Source organism: Cynocephalus volans, chromosome 4, assembly GCF_027409185.1.
Source record: "Cynocephalus volans isolate mCynVol1 chromosome 4, mCynVol1.pri, whole genome shotgun sequence".
In the NCBI taxonomy this organism is placed as follows: domain Eukaryota; kingdom Metazoa; phylum Chordata; class Mammalia; order Dermoptera; family Cynocephalidae; genus Cynocephalus; species Cynocephalus volans.
The window spans coordinates 86952848-86966751 of record NC_084463.1 but is presented as its reverse complement, the minus strand read 5'-3'; the positions used below and the strand labels follow the sequence as shown (position 1 = coordinate 86966751).

The window sequence follows — 13904 nt, the reverse complement described above, 5'->3', positions numbered from 1 at the left end:
ACCAAGAATGCAGTCTGAAACTAAGTACCCTACACAATTCTTAGTGTCTCGGTCTGATGTGTTTTCTTTTTTTCTTATTTTCTCTTGTACAACCTTTTAATTTCATTACCTCTCTGTTGGCTACTCAGTTTATCTTCAGGATCATCAGACTTATTTCAATTAACAACATAAAGATTAACTAAGTTACATCTTAAATTCTTTGTTTCAGTTAAGGTTTGTTCTCTTTTTTAAAATTATTGCTGAGTACAAGGACCATATGATTATCTCTCTAGATGCTGAAAAATCATTTGATAAAGTTCACGACTCATTCATGACAAAGACCCTCTATAAGTTAGGTATAGAGGGAAAGTATCTCAACATAATTAAAGCCATATATGCCAAACCCACTGCCAATATCATCCTGAATGGGGAAAAGCTGAAAGCTTTTCCTTTAAGAACAGGAACTAGACAAGGATGCCCACTCTCACCACTCCTATTCAACATAGTGTTGGAAGTACTAGCCAGAGCAATCAGAGAAGAGAAGGAAATAAAGGGCATCCAGATTGGAAAAGAGGAAGTCAAACTGTTCCTGTTTGCAGATGACATGATCCTATATATCGAACAGCCTAAAACCTCTACAAAAAAACTCTTGGAATTGATAAATGATTGCAGCACAGTAGCAGGATACAAAATCAACACGCAAAAATCAGTAGCCTTTCTTTTCTCCAATAGTGAACATGCTGAACGAGAAATCAAGAAAGCCTGCCCATTTACAATAGCCACCCAAAAAATAAAATACTTAGGAATTGAGTTAACCAAGGAGGTGAAAAATCTCTATAATGAGAACTACAAACCACTGCTGAGAGAAATTAGAGAGGATACAAGAAGATGGAAAGATATCCCATGCTCTTGGATTGGAAGAATCAACATAGTGAAAATGTCCATACTACCCAAAGTGATATACAAATTCAATGCAATCCCCATCAAAATTCCAAAGACATTTTTCTCAGAAATGGAAAAACTATTCAGACATTTATATGGAACAATAAAAGACCACGCATAGCCAAAGCAATGCTCAGCAAAAAAAATAAAGCTGGAGGCATAATACTACCTGACTTTAAGCTATACTACAAAGCTATAATAACCAAAACAGTATGGTACTGGCATAAAAACAGACACACTGACCAATGGAATAGAATAGAGAATCCAGAAATCAACCCACACACTTACTGCCATCTGATCTTTGACAAAGGCACCAAGCCCATTCACTGGGGAAGGGACTGCCTCTTTAGCAAATGGTGCTGGGATAACTGGATATCCATATGCAGGAGAATGAAACTAGATCCATGCCTCTCACCATATACTAAAATCAACTCAAAATGGATTAAGGATTTAAATATACACCCTGAAACAATAAAACTTCTTAAAGAAAACATAGGAGAAACACTTCAGGAAATAGGACTGGGCACAGACTTCATGAATACGACCCCAAAAGCACGGGCAACCAAAGGAAAAATAAACAAATGGGATTATATCAAACTAAAAAGCTTCTGCACAGCAAAAGAAACAATGAAAAGAGTTAAAAGACAACCAACAGAGTGGGAGAAAATATTTGCAAAATATACATCTGACAAAGGATTAATATCCAGAATATATAAGGAACTCAAACAACTTTACAAGAAGAAAACAAGCAACCCAATTAAAAAATGGGCAAAAGAGCTAAGTAGGCATTTCTCTAAGGAAGATATACAAATGGCCAACAGACATATGAAAAAATGCTCAACATCACTCAGCATCCGGGAAATGCAAATCAAAACCACACTGAGATACCATCTAACCCCAGTTAGGATGGCTAAAATCCAAAAGACTCTGAACGATAAATGCTGGCAAGGTTGCGGAGAAAAAGGAACTCTCATACATTGTTGGTGGGACTGCAAAATGGTGCAGCCTCTATGGAAAATGGTATGGAGGTTCCTCAAACAATTGCAGATAGATCTACCATACGACCCAGCTATCCCACTGTTGGGCATATACCCAGATGAATGGAAATCATCAAGTCAAAGGTATACCTGTTCCCCAATGTTCATCGCAGCACTCTTTACAATAGCCAAGAGTTGGAACTAGCCCAAATGTCCATCATCAGATGAGTGGATACGGAAAATGTGGTACATCTACACAATGGAATACTACTCAGCTATAAAAACGAATGAAATACTGCCATTTGCAACAACATGGATGGACCTTGAGAGAATTATATTAAGTGAAACAAGTCAGGCACAGAAAGAGAAATACCACATGTTCTCACTTATTGGTGGGAGCTAAAAATTAATATACAAATTCACACACACACACACACACACACACACACACACACACTCACACACACAAAACCGGGGGGAGGGGGAAGAAGATATAACAACCACAATTACTTGAAGTTGATACGACAAGCAAACAGAAAGGACATTGTTGGGGGGGAGCGGGGGAGGGAGAAGGGAGGGAGGTTTTGGTGATGGGGAGCAATAATCAGCCACAATGTATATCAACAAAATAAAATTTAAAATAAATAAATAAATAAAAAATTATTGCTGAGTTTGTTCTTCCTTGATTTACACCATTTCTGCCCGTCAATAATGAGGTGAACGTCACCTGAACACGGTTGAAAGGATTTTGCTATTTCATCCACTTTATCAGTTGCCTTTAGTTTTTTCTCCCAGAGGCACTACACTTGCACTACTCCAGTTCAGTAATACTAAAGGGAGTCTTATTTGCCCTGTTTGCCACTCTGTCATCTTAATTATCTTAAATGAGAAATAAGTTATGTTTTAAATTAGCAATTCAACATTTTCTGACGTTTATCAAGATGAAGGAATAGATATTTGACATACTGTTGTAGGTCTCTATCATAATACCTCAAAAATGCTTGTAAATGAGACAGACAGCATAAATCACAAGTGGGGTGCAATGAATTCTAGACATTTGAAAAATCTGCTTTCTGTTTTAAATATGAATAAATCACTCAAAATGTGAAAGAGCTTGGAAAGACAAGCTGGACTCAAATGATTATAGCTTTTGGAATTAAAATAAATTAGGGCAAATACTGTCTCTATCCATAAGAGAGATTATCACTGTTTGTATATTTACAAAGGAACGCTGAAAGAAATTAAGGTGGATGAGTTTTAGTGCAAGTGGCACTACATATTTTCTTTGATATTTTCAATCGTCTTTCTTTTATTTCACCTGTTAACACACTGCAAGCTCAAACACCACTATAAACATTAACCAAATCCTATATTCTGAGGTAGAAACAAAATATATTGTATTTTTTGCATAGTTACTGGGTTAGATAGGAAGATGTGATTATTTTTATGTAAATAAAAAGGATGAGTCACACTGTAGCTGCCAAGCTGGTTTTAAACTTAACCACTTCTTACTCTGGGATAATATCCTTAAAGGTATATGCACAACTGGGAGAACCCTTGAATGGTGGTTCACAAAGACCATTACAGCTACAAAATAATTGTGGGCCGACAGAGCACTGGCAATTCAATTTTCTATTTTGCCATTTTGTTTTTTAGCAAAACAAATTACCATAAATCACCATTACTTAATATAAGAAAGAGTATTTTACTTACAAAAATAAAAACTATTGTTTCTTCACTGCACTTATGAGACTTTAGAATTAAGTATTCGGTACTTATTTGTCATTTTACTTAGACCTTAAGCTCCATAAGGGCAAGACTGCATCAACCTTCTTTGCTATGTTATATTCAATATATAGTGCCTGCAATATAGTAAATACCAAATTGATACTTGTTAAAGAAAGAAATGAATGAAATAATCTTTTTTGAAAAGAAAAGCAGTCAGCAACTATAAGCCTACAGACCCACATTTATCTGCAAATAATTATACACACATAATTGGTTTTATTCATTTATTTTCTCATTTTGTTTTTGGACTTTTGAAAATTTCACTAAAGCCTTCTAAGGGCCTATGGACCTCAATTTGTTAACCACTAGTCTAATATGTATTTGGGTGGCTGATGTCCATTTTCAGCCATCTGGACAAATTGTCATTGATGACTGTCATGCATTTACTGGACAAGGAGGATTAAATGGCATAATGCCCATAAAAGCATTTTGTAATCTTTAAAGCACTAAATAAATATAAAGTCTTAGTACTGTTATGGTTATGATATTGCCTCAGAATGCACAGAAACAAATTCTAAGCTAAAAAAAAAATCCCCCTGTCTACTTGGAAATCGTAAGATTATGTAGGTTTTTAGAAATGACATTTTCCTACAGGAGTATTAGCCACTGATTTTCTCAGTTGTTTTGCTACATAATTCAGCTTGCTATAGAAACTGAAGAAGTGTAAAAATGGAAGTGTCAGGCTATAACAGCCTCTTGAGACTAACGCATTAATTGTAGATGTATCTCAAAAGTTTTTCAGCATATCATTAGAGCTGAGATTCTGTTGCAGGAGGCAAAAGGTTTATTTGTAATGTTTCTTTTTAATAACCCTCTTTCAAGGCTAAATCAGAGATTTGTACAAAGGACAAGTGTCTTTTTTGTTTGAGAAATGAGGACATCTGAACACCAAAAACACAGAAACCCCTATAGAAATAACTGCAAATTTAGTATCTATATAAATAAATTAATTAATGAGCTAGTGGCACCTCTACTTTAGTTCAGTCACCCTCCATTGGACCACGTCCTGGACCTCATTTGGCACTGCTCCAGTCAGCAATATGGCATTTTCAGACCCTAATCTTTAAGCATATCTCATCTTTCTAAGCCTCAAATGACTCATCCCACATACATGCTCATATTTCATGGATATCTCTAGAACTTTTAGATTTTAATTTTCTCATATAATACTATGCCCTTCTTCCTATCCAAGGCTTTATTTTGGGACAAATGAAGAGTCAGCTGTTCAAAGAGTGTGCGAGATGAGACTGGTTAGAGCAGGATAACAAGCTCAGCTGTTCTGAGATAATAAAATTACTTTCTTGCTGGTGGTGTAGAACCTGCTTCTTCTCCCAGACCTGCTATCTCTGATCCCAGATGATTCCAGGATGCCAAATAGGAAAATTTAAAAAATCCTATCTGCCAAAGTATGGATAAAAATGGGTAAGTGGTCCCTGCTTGGCAGTAAGAGTTCTCTAGCTTATTTAAGATTACTTTACAAGGTGCTTATTAATTGCACCAGGTATTTTTCCAGGGATAGAGGCTAGAACAGTAAACAACATAGAGAAAAATCCCTGCGCTCATGGAGCTCACCTTCTAGTATGGCCCAGAGACCAATAAGCCAAATGAATAAGAAATTATGGAGTATATAAGAATGTGATAAGTGCTGTTGACAAAAATAAAGCAGGCGGGGGGTTGTGGGTTGGAGGGTATGTCTCAAGTTTAGATGGTGGTAGTTAAAGAAGTTTCACTGAGAAGGTGACATTTTAATGAAAATTTCAGATGAGAAATCCATCAGTGATGAGGTTATCTGGAGGAAGACTGGTTCAGGCAAAGGGAAAAGTAAGTGCAAAGGCCCTACGGTGGGAATGGACCAGGATTTTTTGAGGAACAGTAAGAAGACTATTGTGGCTAAACTGGAGTGAAAGAGAAGAGGAGCAATAGGACATGGATGGGGAGAGGTGGGATATGTGTGAATCTGGTAAAATATTGTAAGACTAAGGCTTTTACCGTAAATAAATAGCAAACCAGTTCTATGGATTTTTTAGATAGGAGGAAGGATAAACTTACATGTTTCAGTTGCCATCCTGAACCAGAAGCCAAATATAATTTTTAAAAGTGTTCCTTGAGATAGAGCAAATTGTACATTTATCACTTAGTCTCCTAATTTCACATCCAGTCTTATTTGTTCTAATTTGAATATGTGTGTATGTTTTTATAATTTGTGTATTCTGATATGAAGATATGAGGACCCAGGATTACTGACAGGACAATGTAAGAAGAAATAAAGTAAATATAATAGAGACAAAAAATAAAATTTCATTGTAAGTAGTAAAACAACAAAATTTCAACAAAATCAAGTACAGAAAAGGACACCTGTTACTCACTGTTATTATACACCAGTGATTTAGAGACTTTTTAGTAAATGCACTAAGTCAAGAAAATGACATAATTAGTATAAGTAATACAAAATTGACCTAATTGTTTTGTGTTGATAAAATTACTGTGTATGAAGAAAATCCACTGCTTTTGAAGAAAGCCACACATATTAAATAAGGGATTTAAATTATATAAACATCAATTTGCTTTTCTCTGTCCTAGCAATAATTAGTTCAAAACTGGAAATATTCTAACAAAAACTACAAAGCAGAAAGATAACTCAATAAAAATACAAAATTTTTATAAAGTAATCTGTCTTTATAAAATGATATAAAAATCTGAATAAAAACCAATCCTTATTTTTTGATTAGAACATTTAATATCATTGAAATTTAAGCCCTTCAAAAATTAATATTTATTTATTTATTTTTATTGTTGCAGTTGCCAATAAAAAATCTTTTATTTCCGTGTTCTTAAAGATGAGAAAACTTAAGCCTGGAGAATTTAAGAAAAACTCAAAAATTAATATTTAAAAATCAAATTTTATAATTGGGAAAATAATCCTAAATTTCTTATGGACCAACAATATTTAAGAAAAACAACAAAGTTATAAAAGAAAAAGAATAATTAGGATGGCATACTTTACCAGTATTAAGTATAAGAGAAAAATAGTGTGATCAAAAGAGTACGCTAAGGGAAAGACAAATAAAATAAAGGTACTAAAGAGAGAATCTAAAATTACATATTATAATATCAATAATATATCTGTGAAGTATAAAATTTAATATATGAAAAATTACTGTTATTTCAGTGGGAAAGATTATATATTTACTAAATCATGCAAGCACATCTGAACATCTACCTTCAAAAACCTAATGCTAGGCCTCTTACTGCGCAGTTTTTAAATTAAAAAGTGGTTGGATTAAATGAGTGAAGGTAAAAAACAAGCAAACGCAACTGTACCAGTTTTCAGAGAAACCTTTTTGATCAAGAATGGAAATCCAGAAGAAATAAGCAAAAGAATCATTTCTGATTAGTACATAAAAAGAATGGCAAAGTTTAACATAGAGTCATGAAACCAAAGTGTATATTGGGGGTAAATGTGTGTGTCAATGATTATAAGACCAAGGAAAAATGTGAGGAAGAGAACACCCATATTCCTCTTGATTACCTAGGGGGAAGGGAAGAAGAGTGTGGGAGGGAGAGGAGAAGGAGGAGGGAAGTAAAAAACAAATGAGATAAAGAAATAAGAAAATTTGCATTAACATAATGTCCACTAATATTAATACTATATATTTAAAAACTTGAATGGGCACATTGCCAAGCCTCAAAGAGGAAAAGGCAAATGAAAATAAAGATTTGGCTTTGGAAAATATTATTTTTGGCTTTCCGTTATATCAGTGCAATTTCTGCAAAAAACGTTAAAAATAAGCAAATATGAAAATAGATCTAAATGTCCAAAAAAAGCTAAATAGAGAGTGTTTACAAATCATCTTGAAAAATAAAAATTTCTATTCATGTCTTGATAAGACATTAGAAGACAAGAAAACTTTGAAGTGTTCTGAACTAATGATTAAAGCATTTCCAAATCAATATTCACCTTCTTAGTTGGTAAGTCTAATAGAAGTTTCCTCTTTACTAAAGAAACTAAATCTAGTTTCTCTTTGAAAGGAACTAAAACCTATGAAATCTTCTGTTAAAACAGAACAGGCATGTCAAAGTACGTCCATTGTCTTTCTTGTCTCCCCACTTCACTATAATTTGACTTTTCCTGCAAATGATTGACTAATGCTTAAGCCTCATAGAAAGTGCCTCATTTCTTCACTGACCTGTTTTGCAAATGCCGGAAGCTCACCATTGTGTGCTAAAAGCTATGTAATAGACTTCTCTCATAAAATTATAGGAAGTGTCCCAGGGAGTGACCCCCGCTCTCTACCATGAGACTTTTAGTTGGCTTTCTTGCAGAACAGCATGAACTTAGCCTTTCCACTCCATAACAGCCTGAGAAACCTGCCTTTTACTTAAGCTGATTAAAATTTTAGAGAAACTTTATTTCTGTACATAACTGCCAAACTTGTTTTTCCCTCTGTAGTTTCAACCATTCTCAAATATCTATAATGTGTTAGGTTCTAAAGGTATGGAGATTAATGCACTGTTAGCACACTTTTAAGGAGCTCATATTCTAGTAAGGAAGAGAAAAAGGAAAACAGAAAAATAAAAATGAAAAGTCATAGGGGCTTTAAGGAGTCTGTGAAGTCCTACTGGAGTTCAGGAAGTCTTCAAAACTGTTTGGAAATGTTTTGGAGAAAACAGTGTAGGTAATAACATAAGCTTGGTATACTTGCGAAATTATGATAATTTTGATATAGAAAAGGTGAAGACTTGATAGTGGTGGGAGGGTGTAGAAGTGTATAGATTCTGATGTTCAGCTGGTATGCATAGGCTTGGATTATCCGATTGGTTATGATTTGCATTTGTTCTGATTGGACCCCATCTTACTAGTTGTTAAATCTCACATTTGAGTGTAATGTGAAATGATTGGCAGATTCAGGCCATATATTGAAGGGAAGTGTATGCCAAATTATGGATTTGAATATGACAGCAAAGGGGAGTCAACTTAGATTTAATGCAGAAGTATAACACAATTAAGTTTGGTTTTTAGACAAAATAACTCTCAGGACAATGGGGGAGATGGATAGAGAGGAAAAGAAGGGAAGCATTTTTAATCCATGTCATCAGTCCAATTTAGCAATTGAGAGGAGTAAAAATAACTTTATTAGATAGACTGACATCTACATTCTTTTCATTCTACACTACCATGTCTTCAGTTAATAAACAGACTATGATGATTCACTCAGTTCTATTTACAGCCTGTATACCTCTTGCGAGCTCTAGACTCACATGTTCTTCTGCCTTCTTGACTAGTTTTATGGGCAAAATGCACATCATACCAATTTATCCAAAACTGAACTCATGATCTGCTCTTTACCTCGTGCCTGATATTTTTCCAATGATCTTTATCTTATTAAAGGTAACATCATTCATATTGCTGTACCACATAAAAATCTAAAAGTCATCCTTGACATTTCTTCCATTCTCTTCCATGATATCAAACACATCAGCATCTCCTACAGATTTTTAATTAGCTCTTAGTCTGCCACCATTCACTATCCACATTGCCTTATTCTACAATTGTATCATTTAAGTGAGGGGCATTGTTTCCCCTAATCCCCCTTACTTGTTCTAATCCATACTCCATATTATAGGATTATCTTTTAGAAAATCATATATGTCATATTCTCATCCCAACAAAAAAGGCTTCTCCATTAAAATAATAAAGTCAAAATACTACAAGACCCAAAATGATGTCTCATGTACTCCTCTCCAAACTTCTTTCACACATACTCTTTGCACTCAACCCACATGGTCAGAGAGTTTTATACATGGTCTGAGGCAGATGCATCTAAACAACTGGCTGTTCATAGACTGAATGTTGTGTAGTCAGATGTTCTCATGTCAAATGTGGATAATTAGATAAACAAATTCCAGTCAAAAAGGTATATAGTTTGGCTGGCTTTATTTGCATTACAAATTCAATACAAACATCTCAATAATTTTTAAGGCTTTTAATAGTTTCCTCTCCTCCACCAAAGGATAACTCAAAACAACAAAACCAAAAATAAAGCAAAATTAAACTGAGCTTATCAACAAGTGTTGAAACATTTATGTAGCTAAAAGACTTCTCTCTTTGTGATGTTTAGAATGGCTAAGTGTGGTGTGTGATCTTGTCTAGTACTTTAACCTCTTTGAGTCTCAATTTTTTTCTTATACAATAGGAATTTTATCAGCAAACTCAAAGCCATCTAACTATTGACATATCCATATTGTTTAGAGCATTAAATGAGTCTCTCTCTCTCTCTTTCCCTTCTTCCCTCTCTTCCTCCCTCTTCTCTCCTGCACCCTTCTTCCCACCTCCCTTATCTACTGGCACATAATAGGAACTCAATAAAAATAACATTTTTTCTACACTAAAATTTAATGACATTGAATGGTCCAGTGGAAGACGAGTATACCTGTTTGCAAATGGATTTAATTTGGAATGATACTCTGGTGATATGCAAGGATAAAGACTAATATCTACTTCTGGGTAATAGCTACTATCATAGTTTCATGAGAACAACTGTTTGAAATTCCATCAGCAAAGATATTAGAGTAAACTCTTATTCTTCCCATTTTGAGAAATATTGATGTAGACTGACCTTCTACTAAGAAATGCTACTTATAATTCCCCAATACTTTTGAAAATTAATTGCATTTCTTTTTGTGGCATGATAATAATGATCACATTGAAGAACAGAGATTCTCAATTCAAACAGGCAAACAGTTGTAGTTAATTATAGACAAAATAAAACTATCCTTAACTAGTTAATTATATCCTAAATAGTTAATTTGCTAAAAATTGGTTTTTGTTTTCAAGTTCATATTCAAGTTTATTATTTGCAAATAATACTCTCCCAGGTCTAGTACTAAGATAGTGTATTTATTCTAGAAAAATAAGTCCCTGTAGTAATGCCATTAATGCTCAGATTATTGATCTCATCCTGTCAGGGGCAAAGTGTTTAGCAAGACTATTTCGGGGTCTTGAACAGGACACTTTTATTGACAATGAGACAAGAGATTAACCAGAGCTCAGATGGGAAGACCCAGAGGTCAGGTCTACGTTACTCTAACACTCTACCAATGTGCAGCACAGACGGTGAGATATGTTGATGGATGAGAATATCTTGGTAGCAGATTCTTGTTAGTCCTGCCAAACACTCTAGATGAATGAACTACTAAACATTGTTGACCCAAGACAGCTGAAGAGATTTAAAAGTAACTCTAACTCTAACTCTAACTTTATAAAAGTTATATGTGGGACCCTCTAGCAAGTTCTGAATATAAGTCTCTTTTCCCACAGCTTTGACTTCTAGTTTCTAAGAACCATTCATTCAACTTTAAGTTGGGAGAGAGAAGGGACAAAAAGAGATTGGGAGAATATACGCAAACAAAATAATCTTAAAATACTAAAAGGAGTTATAGGGTGAACTAAATAGGAATTTTTAAGAGGTAGCAGTGATATAAAAATGCTGATTTATATTTGAACTACCTACGATTGTTTCCTTATAGACCACAGATATATGTAGAACCAGGGGTTTGCTATCAGATAATAACTTCCCCCCTATTTCTACTCTATAGGAGACAGGTTAGTGGAGAAAAGCACTGAATTATGAGTCACGGTAATTGGGCTTTGTGACCTTGAGTGTCATTCAAACTTTGGAGGTATTAGTTTCCTTATTTGTAAAATGAAAGTAGATGTTCTGAATTTTTCCCAAAATTATTAAAATTTGCTTTTCTGTTCCATATTAATATTGTTCAGTATTTATTGAGTCTTAGAGTCCCTGTCTATAAAATTGAGATTATAATAGTACTCAACAAGCATGTTGTTCTTAGATGTATTTTTTTCATAGCACTTATTACCTTCTATCTAACTTATCTGTAAACTCCGTAAGAGCAATAATTATTGCCTGTTTTGTTCAATGATGTATCGCAAGTGCTATAACGCATAGTAGATATGCATGTAAAGTGCTTAGTTTAGTAATTGGCACAAAACATTCGATAAATTGTTCTAGAAATGGTTCTGAAAGATGATGTTATTAACACCCACAGTGACATCTTATAAGACAGGTGGAAAAAGCAGAGATGTTTCAAAGAAAATTTGAAGGAGACTGAGTATTATATTGTTGTTTCCAAATATTTGAAAGAGTATCACATGTTACTCTTTATGGAATATGGAAACTGTACAGAGATATTTATAAAATTCAGAGGAAAGAAGATTTTTCTAACAAAATTGCTCAAAGATGAAATGAACAAGTAAATGTTGAGGTATTATAAAGCCAATCATTAAAGGGATTAGTAAATTCTAATTAAAAGTTAAAAATCTAGTATTCCATTACTTAAATGATATGGAGAGAACATCTCTGTATGTAGTATATACAGAATAATTTTAAAAATATATAAAATATTTATTTTTGACATGGTGCTGCTGGAAATAAAATCAAAGAGGGGAAATGACGAATACAGTAAATACCATCTATCTTAATTGTGTACATGTGATCAAAGAACATTTACTTGTAGACAAATTAACCATATAGCTGAAAAACAAATGCTGCTTATTGTTCTTTACGCTAGCAACAGCAGCTGGTAGGAGCTGCAGAACCCTTCATTTCCTATCAAAAAAACAGGACTGTTGAAAGCCAGCTTCTTTCTTTCCTGTTCTTTTTATCCTGGTGGTAATACCACACCTTGAAATCTAAGAGTATTGGCAGTGGGCATCTTCATAGGTTCTATGAAATTAACTCGTGCATTACTCCTGCCAACTAAGGATGATTTTAGACAAAATGTATGACATCTCTGAAAAAGGAATCTCATTCAGTATCAATGTTATGAGGAATGTATAGCCTCGTACCAAAATAGGGCTATCAATCTATTGTCATAAGTTCAGACAGAAAAGAATTAGGTGCATAAAGTGGCTGTCATAAAATGCATCCAAGCAGGAGCTAGGTCTGATCACAGAAGGTCACTTAAGCATTTGGTAAATAAAGGAAGTATGTTTTCTTTAATGAGCCATTAAAAGTTAATAACAAGTGAGTTGACTTTGTATTATGGACAGAAAAACTGAGAAAGATGCAATGGTTTCTAAGGAGTTTGCTACTCTTTAAATTGGCTGCTTATTGAGAAAAGAAGTGCGATACATGGTAACTTCTTAAAAGTATGGAATGGAACAAGTTACCTAGGCTTGATAAACCCCGATGTTATCATCTCAGGAGTGATCTTCATTAACATGTTCAGAACTATGGTGGTGTGTTACTCATTGTGATGGTTAATTTTATGTGTCTACTTGACCTTGATGTACCATAGGTATACAGACGTTTGGCCTCCAAACATTATTTTGCCTGTGTCTGTAAAGTGTTTCTGGATGAGATTAGCATTTGAATCAGTACACAGTACTGATAGAATCAGTACACAGTACTGATAGAATCAGTACTGCAGATTGCCCTCCTGAATGTGGGTTGGATTCATCCAATCAATTGAAGACCTGAATAGAATGAAAACACTGAGTAAGAGGGAACTCTTTTTTGCCTGCCTGTATGAAATGGGACATTGGTATCTTCCAGCCTTCAGACTTGGACTGAAATATTGGCTCTTCTTGGGTCTCAAGCCTGCTGTCTTTTAGACAGGAGCTCATCACCAGCAGCTCTCTTGGTTCTCAGGCCTTGGGACGTGGACTGGAGCTACATACACATCAGCTCTTTTTGGTCTTCAGCTTGCCAACTGTATATCTTGGAACTTCTCAGCCTCCTTAATAATGTGAACCAGTTCCTTATAAGAATCTTATAAATATGTGTGTGTATGTGTACGTATATATGTGCAAAGCTACATATGAGTATTTTTGTATATTATATGTATGTATTTATTAACATTTGGGGTTTTTTTCCCCCTCTGGAGAATTTGACTAATACACGAATTCAGCACGATCAGCAGGAATGTGTTGAATTGTGCGAATCAAGCGAATTATCCAGATAATTAAAGTCAATCCTTGTAGAAGCTAATGTTTTAGCACCTTATTTGGTATCAGGGCAGGTGATCGGGCAAAGTAATAATTTTGAAATATGAAATACTGAGTTATTTTTTGATGCTTTAAAATTAGCTCTGAAAGCAATTCCTCACTTTCGAACCCAAAATTCTATGATTCCATATTATAAACCAAGCTTATGAAAACGTTCTCTGAATCAGTTTCAAAATCAACTGCAATGAGTT

General features: G+C 34.4%; 1 protein-coding gene across 3 annotated transcripts in view; it reads right to left on the bottom strand.

Moving 5' to 3' along the window:
* Nucleotides 1–13904, bottom strand: part of GRM5 (glutamate metabotropic receptor 5) — a 496288-nt gene that overhangs the window by 293730 nt on the left and 188654 nt on the right. The window lies entirely within an intron of this gene.